The sequence below is a fragment of the Oryctolagus cuniculus genome, chromosome 2 (genome assembly GCF_051225735.1).
Source record: "Oryctolagus cuniculus isolate XC-2025 breed Fujian yellow rabbit chromosome 2, ASM5122573v1, whole genome shotgun sequence".
Taxonomy (NCBI): Eukaryota; Metazoa; Chordata; class Mammalia; order Lagomorpha; family Leporidae; genus Oryctolagus; species Oryctolagus cuniculus.
In genome coordinates, this window is record NC_142868.1 from 105,004,019 (window position 1) to 105,021,522 (window position 17,504).

Genomic DNA, 17,504 nt, shown 5'->3' on the forward strand with positions numbered 1-17,504 from the left:
TTTAAAAAGTTAGAACGGAAACAAAAATGAAATGACAAGAGATCGCGGGCTGAATTTAGATTCTCTGCCCCTTAGTTTGTTAGAACTCAAATGAGGAAGGGCAGAGAAGCACTGCAGTGTACTCGGGGAAATGTCATGTAGAATTTCATATTCAACCTAGGATGTCTTTTAAGTCCTATTTACTTTTTATATCAAGACAGACAACTGCTAGTAAAAATTACAAGTACTATTTATTTTCCAAATGATTAAAACTACTACATACTTTCAGAATTTAAAGAGAATTAGTATTTCTATCTTCACAACAGTTTCTGAGAATATATTTTTGTTGTTGCTGCTTTGTAATGTTTACCTATTCAAAATGTAACTTCATACAAAATTCCCAACTGGACTTTAAACAAGGATTCCTGATTCCTAGTAAAGACAGAACATTGGGCCATTCAAAGACAACCTCAGAAGGCTGGATACTCCAGTGTGCTACCTTTGTGGTACATCTACCATTAAAAGTGGTGGCAAAGGGACAGGCTGAAGCCATCGCTACAGATGTCCACATCCCATACTGGATGCCAGTTCAAATCCTGGCTACTCAGCTGCCAATCTAGCTTCCTATTAATGCATCCTGGGAAGGCAGCAGATGATGGCACAGTGCTTGGGTTCCTGCCACTCACGGGACTTCCGGCTTCAGCCTGGCCTAGCCAAGGATGGTGCCATTGCTGGAGAGTCAAGCAGTGGATGGAGGATTTCCCTCTCCCTCCCTCCCTCTCTCCCCCCGCCCCCCAGCTGATTTTTCTGCTGACAGGGAAAGCAGAAGACAGTCCAAGTACTTGGGTCCCTGCCACCAATGTGAGAGACTCAGAAGGAGTTCTGGGCTCCTGGCTTTGCCTGGAACAGCCCCAGCTGTTGTGACCACCTGGCAAGTGAACCAGATTGGCAAGTGAACCACTTGGCAAGATTCTTTCTGACTCTCCATCTCTCTTCTGTAACTCTTTCAAATAAATAAAATAAATCTTAAAGAGAGAGAGAGAGAGAGAGAGAGAGAGAGAGAGAGAGAGAGAGAGAGAGAGAGCCTTCAAACACACTGGACATAGGACAGAACTATCATACTAACATTCACTGTCTTCTGGACTCACACTGCATTTCTTGTTGTTCTGCTTACATCAACAGCTAAGAAACAATTTAAAATCCTACTTATTAGTATAGGATAATTTCTATGAAATTAAAATATGCATGAAAGAGAGACAACGCTGGCCTCCCTTTGGGGTGCTAGTTCAAGTCTTGGTTGCTCCATTTCTGATCAGCTCTTTGATAATGATTAGGAAAAAGCAGGAGAGGATGAGCCAAGTCCTTGGGTCCTTGTACCCACATGGGAGACTCAGATGAAGCTCCTGGCTCCTGACTGTGGCCTGGCCCAGCCCTGGCCACTGCAGCCATCTGGGGAGTAAAACAGCAGATGAAAGATATCTCTCTCTCCGACTTTCAAATAAATGAATCTTTTAAAAATGTAGGTATGAAACACTTTTGAGAAATTAGATCTGTGCCTCTAGATCTATTTTTATTTTGCTAGAATTTAGTTCAATTTCTTGAACTAGATTCTTACCGGGTTTGCTTTATTTAGAAACATATGCTTGTTTTTAACAATAACACAGGTAGAGAGTATATATAACGAATCTGAATTCCTCTTTACAGAAACATATGCTTTATCACAGTGCCACCTATTGTATTTGAAATGAATTACTTCTTTTTTTTTGTTTTTAAAGAATTATTTATTTACTTGAGAGACACAGTTACAGAGGTCTTTAATCTGCTGGTTAACTCCCTAAATGGCTGCAACCAATGAAGTTGAACCAATCCAAAGCCAGGGGCCAGAAGCTTCTTCTGGATTCTCCCACACAGGTGCAGGGGCCCAAGCACCTGGGCCATCTACTGCTTTCCCAGGCCATAGCAGAGAGCTAAAGCAGCCAGCACTCAAACCGCACCACAGGCAGATGCTAAACCCAGTACACCACAGCACCACCCCAAATTACTTCATTTCTTAAGTCATATCTGACAAGATTAAATTAGGCTAAGGATGGGCCTTAAAAGTGATCATAGTAGGGCTGGCATTATGGCATAGCAGGTAAAGCCACTGCCTGCAATGCCAGCATCCCATATGGGTGCTGCCAGTTTGAGTCCCAGCTGCTCCACTTCCAATCCAGCTCCCTGCTAATGTGCCTAGGAAGGCAGTGGAGGATGGCTCAAGCACTTGGGTACCTGCACCACAATAGAGACCCAGAAGAGGCTTCTGGCTCTAGATTGGCTCAGCTGCAGCCATTGTGGTCATTTGGGGAGCGAATCAGTGGACGGAAAACCTTTCTGTCTCTCTTTCTCTCTGTCTGTAACTCTACCTCTCAAAGAAATAAATAAAATCTTAAAAAAAAAAAATCTCAATCTGTTGCTGTTAATGAATATTGTAACAGTGATTTCCATTATTTAAATCAAATGCTAGAATAAACAATGCAAGCCGCACTGCCCATCCCACGTTTGAGCAATCCTGTGACTTTAACCAACACACTGCGGCAAAAATGATGCTGTGGATGTCAAGAGTCTGAGTGGCTTGCATCTTCCATTCATCCACTACCTGCAAACAGGTCGCCCGGAAGAGGGGCTGGCCAAGAAAGGGTGTGGGGGTGGACACCTACGCAGAGCTGCTGCCTGGGGCGTCTGCATTTCACACTGGAGTGCCTGGTTTGAGTCCTGGCTACTCTGCTTCCGAGCCAGCTTCCTACTAAGGTATGTGGGAGGCGGCAGAGGATGTGGCTCAGGGACTTGGGAGATCCAGAGGGAGTTCTGGCTCCTGGCCTCAGCATGTGGGGAGTGAAAGAGCAGACAGAGGATGTCTCTATCTCTGTCTTTCCTCTGCCACTCTGCCTTTGAAATGAAGAAATAAATCTTAAAAAAAAAAAAAAGAACCCAACCCAGGTCAGCTCAACCAGCTCAGCTGAGTACAAATTACCAAGACAAAGGATTCTGAGCTAGTGTATTAAAATGGTTGCTCTTTTAAGTCACCAAGCACTTGGTGGTTTTTTACAGACAACTAAGGTATTCTAACAGACCTCAGTTCTGATCTCAAGTAAAACCAATGCTTAAAATTTAAGTAAATAATGATTCTGTTGATAACAATAGCAGCTAACTCATTAAGAGCTTAGTATATGCTAGGCTCTTGCTAAACCTTTATTTTAATTCTCTCATTCACTATTTCTAAAAAGGGGGAGCAAATGCTTGGTACAGCCATTCAGACACTGCTTAGGACAACTGCATCCTGTACTGGAATGCCCAAGTGTCGGCTCTGGCTCGGCTCCCAATTCCAGCTTCCTGCTAACGCACACTCTAGGTGGCAAAAGGTAATGACTCCAGGAAATGGGCTCCTCCTACCTATTGTGGGAGACCCAGACTGGGTTTCCCAACCCCTGGCTTTAGCCTAGCCTACTACCAAGTAGTGTGGACATTTTGGGAGTGAACCAACAGACAAGGTATCTCTGTCTTTCTCCCTGCCTTTCAAGTAAATAAAATACATGAAATAAAGTAGCCTGTTTGAAAAAATAATTTAAGAACTGCCATGAAATTTGAAGGGACTTGCCCAATGTCATACAGCTATAATGAAACTGAGATTCAAACCTTAGTTACTTAACTGCAGAGTTGAAGTTTTATTTATTTATTTATTTATTTTGACAGGCAGAGTGGACAGTGAGAGAGAGAGAGACAGAGAGAAAGGTCTTCCTTTGCCGTTGGTTCACCCTCCAATGGCCATCGCAGCCGGCGCACTGCGGCCGACGCACCGCACTGATGCGATGGCAGGAGCCAGGTGCTTATCCTGGTCTCCCATGGGGTGCAGGGCCCAAGTACCTGGGCCATCCTCCACTGTACTCCCGGGCCACAGCAGAGAGCTGGCCTGGAAGAGGGGCAACCGGGACAGAATCCGGCGCCCCAACCGGAACTAGAACCCGGTGTGCCGGCGCTGCAAGGCGGAGGATTAGCCTAGTGAGCCGCGGCGCCAGCCCAGAGTTGAAGTTCTTACCTACTACACTAAACTGACTAAACTGACCTTCTACCAAATCAAATCTTCCTTGTGGTTTGAGAATGGCAATAAGGCATCTCAGTATAGAACTGAACCTAATGCAGACATTAAAAAAAAAAAAAAATACAATTAGAAGTTGTTTCTAAGCCAAATAATGCAATCAGATTAGATTCCTTTACCTTCCCTTAATGATTCTCATAATTTTTAGTAAATTAGTGTACATATACTACTTTATTAAAATTTTTTTACATAGTTGCTCAAACGTACATATTTGTAAGTGATAATGACTGTACTGTCTTCATTATTACAATATTCATTAATATTTGGGGTCAGAAAGATCTGGGTCCATTATATCCGCCTAGCTCTCCATTTTCTCTTGTGTAAAAACAGCACAACACCTACCTCATAAAGCTGTGAGGGAATAAATCTGAAATAATCAAGTACAATGACTAGAACAACTCAAGACCTCAGTTCAGGTTCCTTGCCTTCACTGCTCCAAGTTTGGACTTGCCAGTTATTTGTTCTTTACCACTATTACAAACAGCCCTTTTGACATTTTTCCCCCTTTGAATGATTTCCTTGCAATAAATGCCACTAAAGGTCATGATGCATTCTGAGGTGACTGAGCAGAAATCACTGCACAGAGGATGGTAACTTCTATAGCTCTATGGCCATGGAAGCCACAGCAGCCTCGCCCCACACACCTGCAGGAGCTAAAGGGAATTCCACACCAGCGGCTGAGTATTCTCCATCCACAGAGGCAAGAGGACCTGCCCTACCACAGAAAGCTGCATCCCAGGTCTCCGAAGCCCTGCAGCCCAGGCCACTGAAACAGCACATACACGGCCAACATTACAGCTGAGGAAGCTCCACCACGGCCACCACTAACCACAGTCAACACAGCCTATCCAGCTGATGCTCTAGGACACACTGCCAATTCAAAGTCTCTTAGGAAAACTACTCTAAAACTGGCACAGGTAGCCAAGTTACTAAATGAACAAGTATCAATGCAGGGACACAGAAACATGAAAAAACAAGGTAACATGATTTTTTTAAAAAAAGATTTATTTATTTGAGAGGCAAGAGTTATAGATGGGGCAAGAGAAAGGGGAAAAGACAGAGTCAGTGAGATCTATCTGCTGGTTCACTCCCCAAATGGCTGCAACGGCTGGAGCTGGGCAAGGAGCCAAGAGCTTCTTCTGGGTCTTTCACATGCGTGCAGGGGCCCAAGCACTTGGGCCACCCTCTACTGCTTTCCCAGGCCATTAGCAGAGAGCTGGATGGGAAGTGGGGTAGCTGGGACACGAACTGGTGCCCATATGGGATGCTGGTGCTACAGGTGGAGGCTTAACAACGTACTTTGCCACAGTGCAGACCCAACATGACATTTTCTTTTTTTTTTCTTTTTTTTTTTTTTTTGACAGGCAGAGTGGACCGTGAGAGAGAGAGACAGAGAGAAAGGTCTTCCTTTTGCCGTTGGTTCACCCTCCAATGGCCGCTCCGGCAGCGCGCTGCGGCCGGCGCATTGCGCTGTTCCGAAGGCAGGAGTCAGGTGCTTATCCTGGTCTCCCATGGGGTGCAGGGCCCAAGCACTTGGGCCATCCTCCACTGCACTCCCTGGCCACAGCAGAGAGCTGGCCTGGAAGAGGGGCAACCGGGACAGACTCTGGCGCCCCAACCAGGACTAGAACCCAGTGTGCCGGCGCCACAGGCAGAGGATTAGCCTAGTGAGCCGCAGCACCGGCTGAGATAGAGATTCTAAAAAAATAACCAAATACAAACCATGGAAATTAAGAATTCAATTAATGAAATTTTAAAATATAGTTGAATGCCTCAAGAGCAGATGGGACCAGGCAGAAGCTAGAATTTCAAAGCATGAAAACAGGTTTTTGGGGCTGGTGCTGTGGTGCAGCAGGTTAAGCTGCTGCCTGCAGTGCTGACACTCCATATGCAGGCTGGTTCAAGTCCCAGCTGCTCCAATTCTGATCTAGCTCCTTGCTATGGCCTGGACAAGCAGTAGAAGATGGCCTAAGTCTTTGGGCCCCTGAACCCATGTGGGAGATGCAGAAGAAACTCCTGGCTTCAGACTGGCCCAGCCCTGGCCGTTGTGGAGATTCGGGGAGTGAAACAGCAGATGGAAGATCTCTCTCTATATATAACTCCAACTTTCAAATAAATAAATAAATTAAAAAAAAAAAAAAAGAAGCAATAATTCAAGTGATTAAGTTTTGGACAAATCTCATTTAAAAAAAGAAAGAAAACAGGCTTTTGTTTAAAACAATCCAGACCAAAAAAAAAAAGTTTAAAAAGAACAAAGTCTTTAAGACTTACGAAACACCACTGAGAAGCATTCACATCCACATTAGAGATGCTCCAGAAAGAGAAGACAGATGGCAGAGAAGAGCAACTCCGTGAAATAACTGCTTAAGAGTTCCTCAGTCCTGGGAAAGATAAGGAGGTCAAGGTCCAGAAGCTCCATGAAGCCTAAGAGGTTTGGGGAAAAACAATCGTCTCCAAGACATATTACAGTCAAATCACACACACATGCAAACCAGAGGAAACTGTCAAGTCACGTCAGGAGATCCTCGTTACAGTCACAGCAGACTTCTCAACATAAATTTTCCAGGCCAGAAGACAATGTGTTATATCCAGAGACCTGAAAGAAAACAAAAACCCTCCTGCCAATCAACAAATCTATACCCCTCAAAACGATCCCACTATCCTTCAGAAACGAAGGAGAAATAAAGCCCTTTATTATTGTCAAGATTTATTTATTTTATTTGAAAATCAGAGTTACACAGAGAGAGAGAAGTCTTCCACCCGCCTGGTTACTCCCCAATTGACTGCCACGGCTGGAGCTGCACTGATCTGAAGCCAGGAGCCAGGAGCTTCTTCCAGGTCTCCCACGTGGGTGCAGGGGCCCAAACATTTGGGCCGTCTTCCACTGCTTTCCCAGGCCACAGCAGAGAGCTGGATAGGAAGTGACGCAGCTGGGACTCAAACCAGCACCCATATGGCAGTGGCTTTACCCACTACGCCACAGTGCCAATCCCCAACAAATTCTTTCAATTTCTGTTTGTTATGGGATGCCAGCACTGCAGGCGGCAGCTTTACCCACTACACCACAGCACCGGCCCCAAGCTCTTTAAAGACAAGTAAAACCTGACACAAGTCATCACTACCAGACCTGCCCTATAAGAAATGCTTAACAGAGTTTGTGGAAAATGCATTTAATAAAAACTACGCATAGATTTCAAAATTTTCACACCAAGGTATCTTTTAATTTCATTTTCCACAAACTTTTTGAAGTTCCCTTGTACTTTATAAGCAAGCCTGTTGCTAAACATTATCATTGTCTTTTGTGGAATATAAAATTATACTCTTTTACTGATTATAATGGTTGAAATTTTCCTCATTGTTCTTCTATACAAATTACTAGCTGGAAATAAACTCTAATGTTGCTAATGCCAATAATGTGCAAATCTGCAAGTTCTTTAGTAATAAGTATATAATCTTCAAAGTTTTTTTTGCTTTGAATGTTAGCTATAACATCTTATGAATATAAATGTCTACATATTATTTTTAATTGAGCACTATTTGAAGCAAATAAAAAGAATTAAACGTTAAAAAAAAAGAAATGCTTAACAGAGTCTAACAGTAGAAGCAAAAGATAACTGTGTCATGTCGACACACAAAAGTGAAAAAGGCACTAGAAGATACACAAAAAAGAAATGAAAGAGAATCAAACTCAATGTAGAAAAACACCAGATCAACAAGATGAGTAATAGATGGAGAAAGAAACAAAGAATGAAGAAAACAACCAAAAACCAACAAAATGCCAGGAACAGGTGTTTACTCATGCATTAAATTCCCAAAGGGGCAGGCATTTAGTTAAGGTGCTGCTTGAGACCATTGTAGACTGGTGTGCCTGGGCTTCAGTCCTGCCTTCATTTCTAATCCAGTTTCCTGCTAATGGACACCCTGGAGTCAGCAGGTGATGACTCAAGTACTCAGGCCCCTACCATCTGCTCTCATTTATGAATGAAGGTGAAATAAAGACCTTCCATAACAAACAGAAATTGAAAGAATTTGTCAGGGATTGGTGCTGTGGCATAGTGGGTAAAGCCATCGCCTGCAATGCTGCACCATATGGGTGCTGGTTCGAGTCCCAGCTGTTCCTCTTCCGATCCAGCTATCTGCTGTGGCCTGGGAAAGCAGTAGATGGCCCAAGTCCTTGGGCCCCTGCCCCCATGTGGGAGACCCAGAAGAAGCTCCTGGCTTCGGATTGGTGCAGCTCCAGCTGTTGCAGCCAATTGGGGAGTGAACCAGTGAATGGAAGACCTCTCTCTCTGCCTCTCCTTTCTCTCTGTATAACTCTGACTTTCAAATAAATAAATAAATCTTAAAAAAAAATTTTGTCCAGCCTTACTAGAGACGCTTAAGGATGTGCTACACACATCCATGTTTTAAAGAAACATGGTCATCACTACAAAAAAGGTGAAGGCAGAAAATCTCCCAGTAAAGATATAAAGGAAATCCAAAGTAAACAATAGAGATATTTAGTGAAGAATGGCAAGGCAAAGTCGTTACATATCAATAGTCACCTTGAATGTAAATGGTCTCAACTCTCCAGTTAGAAGACAGAGACTGACAGAAAGGATTAAAAAACAAAACCCATCTATTTGCTGCCTACAAGAAACACATCTCACCAAGAAAGATACACACAGACTGAAAGAAAAAAGGATGGAAAAAGATAATCCATGCTAACAGAAACCAAAAAAAGAGCTGGTGTAGCCATCCTAATATCAGACAAAACAGACTTCAACACAAAAAACATTAAAGGAGACAAAGAAGGACACTATGTAATGATTAAGGGATCAATTCAACAGGAAGATGTAACTATTATAAATATATACACACCTAATTACAGGGCACCTTGCTATTTAAAACAAATGTAAAGGATCTAAAGGGAGACATAGACTCAAATACAATAGTAATGGGGGACTTCAATACCCTACTTTCAGCAATGGACACATCAACCAGACAGAAAATCATCAAGGAAACAACAGTTAATCGACATTACAGACAAAATGGACCTAACAGAAACCTACAGAACTTTCCATCCTATGGCTGCAGAATACGCATTCTTCTTACCAGTGCATGGACTGACCATGCTAGGCCATAAAGCAAGTCTCAGCAATTTCTAAAACATTGAAATCATACCATGTATCTTCTCTGACCACAATGGAAAGAAGCTGGAAACCAAAAACTCAGGAATCTCTAGAACATATGCAATTACACAGAGACTGAACCGCATGCTCCTGAATGAGCAGTGGGTCACTGAAGAAATCAAAAGAGAAATCAAAAAATTTCTGGAAGCAAATGAAGATGACAATACAACATCAGAACTTATGGGATACAGAAAAAGCAATGTTAAGAGGAATGTTTATAGCAATTGGTGTCTACATCAAGAAATTGGAAAGGCATCAAGTAAATGAGCTATCAGTGCATCTCAAGGATCTAGAAAAACAACAGCAAACCAAACCCAAAACTAGTAGAGGAAAAAATAATTTAAATCAGAGAAGAAATTATCAAAATTAAAGCAAAAAAAAATCAGCGAAACAAAGAGTTGTTTTTTTTAAAAAAATAAACAAAATTGACACACCATTGGCCAGACTAACCAAAAAAAGCAGAGAGAGGACCCAAATTAATAAAATTAGAGATGAAAGAGGAAATGTAACAACAGACACCACAGAAATAAAAAGAATCATCAGAAATTACTACAGAGTTGTGTGCCAACAAACTGGGAAATCAAGAAGAAATGAATAGATTCCTGGACACATCCAATCTACCTATACTGAACCATGAAGACATAGAAAACCTAAATAGACCCATAACCAAGTTGAAAATTGAATCAGTAATAAAGGCCCTCCCCACAAAGAAAAGCTCAGGACCAGATGGCTTCACCAATGAATTCTACCAGACATTTAAAGAAGAACTAACTCCAAAGCTTCTCAAGCTATTCAAGAAAACTGAAAGGAAGGGAACTCTCCCAAACTCTATGAAGCCAGCATCACCTTAATTCCTAAACCTGAAAAAGAAGGAGCAGAGAAAGAAATACAGACCAATCTCCCTGATGAACACTGATGCAAAAATCCTCAACAAAATTCTAGCCAATAGAATCCAGTAACACATAAGAAAGATCATTCATCTGGACCAAGTAGGATTTATCCCTGGTATGCAGGGATGGTTTAACATTTGCAAATCAACTGCAAGCTCCATGCTTTGGATGGGTTGCTGCAGTTATTTGGGGGAGTGAAGCAGTGGATGGAAGACCTTTCTCTCTGTCTCTCCCTCTCTGTATCTGTAACTCTATCTCTCAAATAAATAAATACAATTTTTAAAAAACTGAAAGGATTCTGTCCCGGTTGCCCCTCTTCCAGGCCAGCTCTCTGCTGTGGCCAGGGAATGCAGAGGAGGATGGCCCAAGTACTTGGGCCCTGCACCCCATGGGAGACCAGGAGAAGCACCTGGCTCCTGCCCTCAGATCAGCGCGGTGCGCCGGCCGCAGCACACCAGCCGTGGCGGCCATTGGAGGGTGAACCAACGGCAAAAGGAAGACCTTTCTCTTTGTCTCTCTCTCTCACTGTCCATGCTGCCTGTAAAAAAAATTTTTTTTTTACTTATTTGAACAGCAGAGTTACAGGGAGAAAGACAGAGAGAGATTTTCCATCTGCTGGTTCATTCCCCAAACGGCTGCAACAGGTAGAGGGCAGGCCTGCCCAACAACAGTAACCAGTAGCTTCCTACAGGACTTGCAAGCACTTAGGACATCCTCAGCTGCTTTTCCAGGCCATCAGCAGGGAGCTGGATTGAAGGTGGAGCAGCTGGGACATGAACTGGCACCCATATGGGATGTTGGCATTGCAGATGGCAGATTTACCCACTGCACTACAATGCCAGCCCTGAGACATTACAATTGATATATAAAAATCCAGAAGATCTAGTGATAAACTATGATGAACAACTGTATGCCAGTAAATTAGAAACCTAAAGGAAATGGAAAGTTTTCTACATACATGTAACTTATCAAAATTGAGCCATAAGGACATAGACTGAACAGACCAGTAATGAGCAATGAGATTTAATCAATTTATTACTGTCTCTCAACAATAACAAGTTTACCAACCTATAAAAAAGAACTAACATCAATTACTCTCAAACCATTCCAAAAAAGTAGAAAGGAGGGAATCCTTCTAAGCTTATTCTAAGAGGCCAACGCTACCCTGATACCAAAACCAGAAAAGTGCACAACAACAGATAATAAGGAAAACTAGAGACCAATAGCCCTGATAAGCACACATGCAGAAATTCTCAGCAAAATATCAGCAAATAAAATTCAGTAGGGTACAATATATATTATATACCATGAGCAAGTGAGATTTATCCTAGGTATCAAAGAATGATTCAACACATGGAAATCAATAAACATAACACATATCAACAACTGAAGTACAAAAATCAGATGATCACCAACAGATACAGAAAATTCTTGATACAATTTAACATTTTTTTTCATAATAAGAATGTTCAGAACTAAGGTACAGAAGAAATGTGCCTCAACACAATAAAGGATACGTATGACAATCCCACAGCCAACATCATGCTAACCAGGGGAAAGTGAAATCATTCCCTCTAAGACCAAGAACAAGGCAAGAATATTCATTTTTGCCCATCTTATTCAGTATACTATTGGAAACCAGAGCAATAGGAAAGAGAAAGAAATAAAGAGCATCCAAACAGAAAAGAAGATCAAATTATCCCTGCTTGCCAAAGAAATTATTTTATACAGAGAGAATCCTAAAGGGGTTGGTGTTGTGGTGCAATGAGTTACACTGCTGACTGCAATGCCTGCATATCTTTTTTTTTTTTTTTAAGATTTATTTTATTTTTATTTGAAAGACAGAGTTATTGAGAGGTAGAGACAGAGAGAGAGGTCTTCCATCCTATGGTTCAATTCCCCAGATGGCTGCAACGCCTGGAGCTACACCAATCCTGAGCCAGGAGCCAGGAGCTTCTTCTGGTCTCCACGTGGGTGCAGGAGGCCAAGAACTTGGGCCATCTTCTACTGCTTTCCCAGGCTATAGCTGAAAGCTAAATTGTAAGAGGAGCAGGCAGGACTAGAACCAGCACCCATATGGGACGCCGGTGCTTCAGGCCAGGGCTTTAACCCGCTGCACCACAGCGCTGGCCCCAATGCCTGCATTTCATATGGGTGCCATCTGAGTCCTAGCTGCTTCACTTTTGATCCACTTACCTTCTAATGTACCTGGGAAAGCAGCATAACATAGCCCAAGTGCTTGGGCCCCTGCCACGTATGTAGGAGACCCAGATAGAGTTCCAGTCTCCTGGTTTTGGCCTGGACAAGCCCTGACCATCGGGGCCATTTGCGCAGTGAACCAATGGGTAGAAGATTTATTTATATATATTTATATATATATATATATATATATATATCTCTTCCTCCCTCTCTGTAATTCTGCCTTCAAATATATAAATCTTAACCAAAAAAAAAAAAAAAAAAAAAAAAAGAAGAAGAAGGAAAGAAAAACCTAAAGACACCACTGGAAAAAAAAAAAGCTATTAGAATTGATAAGCAAATTCAATAAGGTTTTTTGTTTTAAAGATTTTTTTTTTTACTTGTTTGAAAGGCAGACTTACAGAGAGGCAGAGGCAGAGAGAGGTCTTCCATCCACTGGTTCACTCCCCAGATGGCTGCAATGGCCAGAACTGTGCCAATCTAAAGCCAGGAGCTTCTTCCAGGACTCCCACATGGGTGCAGGGGCCCAAGCACCTGGGCCATCTTCTATTGCTTTTCCCAAGCCATAGCAGAGAGCTGGACAGGAAGTGGAGCAGCCAGGACATGAACCAGTGCCATATGGGATGCTGGTGCTGCTTTACCCGCTACGCCAGCCCCTCAATAAGGTTTCAAGATACAATATCAACATACAAAAACATACTTTACCAAAATTATTGAGAAAGAAATCAAGAAAGTAATCCCATTCACAAGTTATTAAAAAAAAAACCTCTATAATATGTATGAATAAATTTAAACAAGCAAGTGAATTGACCTCTGAAATGATAATTACAAAACACTGATGAAAGACATTGATGAGGCTGCAGTAACAAATACAGATACACTGTGTTCATGGACTATAAGAATACCATTCTTATAAGAATACTAATACCATTAAAATGCCCATTTTACCAAAGCAATTACAGAGTCAATGAAATTCCTATACAACATACTAATGAGCGTCACAGAACTAGAAAAACAAAATCACAAAACTCATATGGAACCATAAAAGACTATAAATAGCCAAAGGAATCCCAAGGGTAGGGAGGAGTTGGAAGCACTATAGTACCTGACTTGAAAACACACTACAAAGCTATATTAATCAAAACAGCATGATACTGATGTGAAAAGATACACCGACCAATGGAACGGAATACAGAACTCTGATATAAGTCAATGTACTTGCTGTTTTATTTTGCGATTTTCAACAAATGCAGCAAAAACATACACTAGAAAAAACAAAGTCTCTTTAATTAATGGTACTGGGAAATGAGCATCCATATGCAGAATAAAATAGACTCAGATCTCACTATATGCAAAAATTAATTCAAAGACCAAAGATTAAAAAACAAGATCCAAAACTATGAAACTACTAGGAGAAAATATAAGGGGAAACACTTCAGGACATTATACAAAGACATGTTGGATACTATCTGAAAAGCACAAGTAACAAAAGTAAAAACTGACAAATGGGATTACACCAAACTATAAAGCTTCCACACAGCAAAGGAAACAATCAACAGAATGAAGACTTACAGAAGGGGAGAAAATACATGCAAACTATTCCTTTGACAAGGGACTAATATGCAGAACACAGAAGTAACTTAACAGCAAAATAACCAAATACTCTGATTAAAATATGGGAAAAGACCTGAATAGCCATTTCTCAAAAAGGACATCCAAAAGGCAAAAGAAAAAAAAACTGGCTCATCATCAGCCATCAGGAAAATGTAAATTAAAATCACAATGCAGTATCATCTCACCTGTTAGAATGCTTGTTATTATTAGAAAGATTTTTTTAAAATGGATAAGGAGAAAGGGGAACCCTCACACACCGCTGGTGGGAATATAAATTAGTATAGCCATTAAAGAAAACAGTATCAAAGTTCATCAAAAAGCTAGAAATAGTTTGATCCAGCAACTGCTGATCCATTGGAACCAGCAATCCCACTACTGGGTAAATACCCCAGAGACATCACATTCTCATATTTATTGCAGCGCTATTCACAAGAGTCAAGATACGGAATCAACTTAGGCATCCACTGATGGATAAACAGACAAGAAAATGTAACACAGGGGTGGGCGTTCGGCCTGGGACTAAGACAGATTGGGATGCCCACATCCCATACTGGAGCACCTGGGTTTGAGTCCTGGCTCTGCTCCCAAGTCCAGCTTCCTGCTAATACAGACCATGGGATCCAGGAGATGATGGCCCAAGTGGTTGAGTTCGTTCGTTCGTTCTTTCTTTTTTTTTTTGACAGGCAAAGTGGACAGTGAGAGAGAGAGACAGAGAAAGGTCTTCTTTTTTGCCGTTGGTTCACCCTCCAATGGCTGCCGTGGCCGGCGCGCTGCGGCCGGCGCATTGCGCTGTTCCGAAGGCAGGAGCCAGGTGCTTCTCCTGGTCTCCCATGCAGGTGCAGGGCCCAAGCACTTGGGCCATCCTCCACTGCACTTCCCTGGCCACAGCAGAGAGCTGGCCTGGAAGAGGGGCAACTGGGACAGAATCCGGCGCCCTGACTGGGACTAGAACCCGGTGTGCCGGTGCTGCAAGGCGGAGGATTAGCCTAATGAGCCGCGGTGCCGGCCCACATTGAGTTCTTCATTCCCAGCTTTGGCCTGCCCAACCAACCACAAAGGCATCTGAGGAGTGAACCAGCAGATGAGCGCTCTCTCCCCACAACAAGTAAAAATTTAAAAAAGAAAACGTAGTGTATATACAACCAGTCATTAAAAAATGAAATTCTGTCATTTGCAGCAACACGGACAGATCTGGAGGACACTATGTTAAGTGGAGTAAGTACAGAAAGGAAAATACTACATGTTCTCACCCAAATATGGAAGTTGAAAAGCTGACCTCATAAAAGTAGGAAACAAAATAGTGGTGACCAGAGCTTGGAAACAGAGTTGGAGGAATGGGGAGAAGACGGTGAGCAGCTGCAGGGGTGCAGCTAGATAGGACTAACTTCTAACACTCTATGGCATAGTATGGTTACCACGGTTGGCAACAACTGATTATTTCAAAATAGATAGTAGAGAAGATATTTTAATGTTCCCCAAACAGAAAAAATGATAAATGTCTGAGGAGATGGGCAATTACCTGCCAATTACCCTAATCTCATAATTAGACACTGCATTAAATGTACTGAATGTCATATCATACCCCATAAGTATTTCCAAGTGTCAACTGAAAAATAAAAGCATATTTCAAAAAGTGATTACAATTTACAATACAATCAAAAGTGTGCCTGTATCCTCTCAGTGATACATTACATTTGATCATTTTACTTTTGTGAGTGTGATGGATATAAGGTTAAATAGTGCAGTCAGCTTTTATTTCAGAGACTAAGTATAGCACAATGATTAGATGTGCAGGCCTCCCTTCTCTCAGCCTCAATTTCCTTCATGGTAAAACTGAAATAACAGCATTGCTATCTCATAACCTTGCTATTGAATTAAATGAGTTAATATACATAAAGTGCTCAGCCCATAACATAGTGTTTGTTATACTATTTCTTTGGTTATCTTAGGAAGCACTGCTCTTAGGAAGTCATATGGTAGGGTAAAGAGGGTGAGCTTGAGAAATGCACAGAGCTGGCTAAATTGGACAATCAAATGCTGGTTGTGCAGCCTGGCACAATTATCTAAAATTTGTAATAGTCAAATCTATTTATGAGGCCAGCACCGCGGCTCACTAGGCTAATCCTCCGCCTAGCGGCGCCGGCACACCGGGTTCTAGTCCCGGTCGGGGCGCCGGATTCTGTCCCGGTTGCCCCTCTTCCAGGCCAGCCCTCTGCTGTGGCCAGGGAGTGCAGTGGAGGATGGCCCAGGTGCTTGGGCCCTGCACCCCATGGGAGACCAGGAAAAGCACCTGGCTCCTGGCTCCTGCCATCGGATCAGCGCGGTGCGCCGGCCACAGCGCGCCGGCCGCGGCGGCCATTGGAGGGTGAACCAACGGCAAAGGAAGACCTTTCTCTCTGTCTCTCTCTCTCACTGTCCACTCTGCCTGTCAAAAAAAAAAAAAAATCTATTTATGAGCATTCTCCATTAATCAGCATTAGGGGAGGATGTTTAACCCTGTTGACTGGTTACTCCCCAAATGCCTGCAACAGCTAGGACTGGACAGGCTGAAGCCAGCAGCCAGGAACTGTCGGGCTCTCCCATGTAAGTGGCAGGGATTCTACTACCTGAGACTGCACCTGCTGCCTCCTAAGGGGCCCATTAGCAGGGAGATGGAATCAAGAGCAGAGCCAGGACTCAAACTCAGGCATTCTGATACAGGACGTGGGTGTTCCAAGCAGTAGCTTAACTGCAGCACCAAATGCCCACCCTCAATAGTACTGAAAAAAAAAAAATCATCCAATAGCAAACAAGTCAAGTATATGAACAGGAAATTTATAGATGTGAAAACATAAATCACTAAAAGGCATGAAAAGATGCTCAATCTCTAGGCAGTTAACAGAAGACAGATAAAAATCATTATATAAAATGTAGTTTTTTAAAATAAGTCTTTTTAAAAAAGATTTATTTATTTATTAGAAAGGCAGAGTAACAGAGAGGCAGAGAGAAAGAGAGAGAGGTCTTCCATCCTCTAGTTCACTCACAAAATAGGCATAATGGCCAGAGCTGGCCAGGAGCTTCTTCACTTCCAGCTTCCAGGTTTTCCCATGCAGGTGCAGAGGCCCAAGCACTTGGGCCATCTTCTTTTGCTTTCCCAGGTCATAGCAGAGAGCTGGATTGGAAGTGGAGCAGCCAGGACTCAAACTGGCGCCCATACGGGATGTTGGCACTACAGGCAGCAGCTTTACCTGCTACGACTCAGCACCAACCCCTAAAACTAAGTTTTTAACCAATGAGATTGGCAAACATTAAAAAACTAGCAATAAGGGGCATGCATTTAGCCTAGCAGATGTCAGTTAAGATGCCCAGGTCCAACATCAGAGTGCTTGGGTTTGAAACTCAGCTCTAACTCCAGACTCCAGCTTCCTTCTTATGTACTTCCTGGGAAGTAGCAATGATGGCTCAATGATGGTTGGGTTCCTGCCACCCACATAATTCTTCAGGGACCAGTGTTGTGGTACAGTGGGTTAAGCTACCACC

The 17,504-nt window shown here is 42.6% G+C and overlaps 1 protein-coding gene across 23 annotated transcripts in view; it reads right to left on the reverse strand.

Annotated features, from left to right (window-relative positions):
* CCDC138 (coiled-coil domain containing 138) overlaps window positions 1-17,504 on the reverse strand; it is an 87,080-nt gene that overhangs the window by 18,658 nt on the left and 50,918 nt on the right. The window contains exons 14-16 of one of the 23 annotated variants that reach the window (XR_016230144.1): window positions 12,773-12,947; window positions 6,596-6,707; window positions 6,383-6,492 (exon numbers count right to left, since the gene is read on the reverse strand). The exons of 19 other annotated variants lie outside the window; for them this stretch is intronic. The gene's annotated coding sequence lies outside the window, so the exon portion shown is untranslated. Of the gene's footprint in view, window positions 1-6,382; window positions 6,536-6,595; window positions 6,708-12,772; window positions 12,948-17,504 lie in introns of all 23 variants that reach the window. 3 more of the 23 variants (XR_016230147.1, XR_016230146.1, XR_016230145.1) reach the window with 3 other exon arrangements.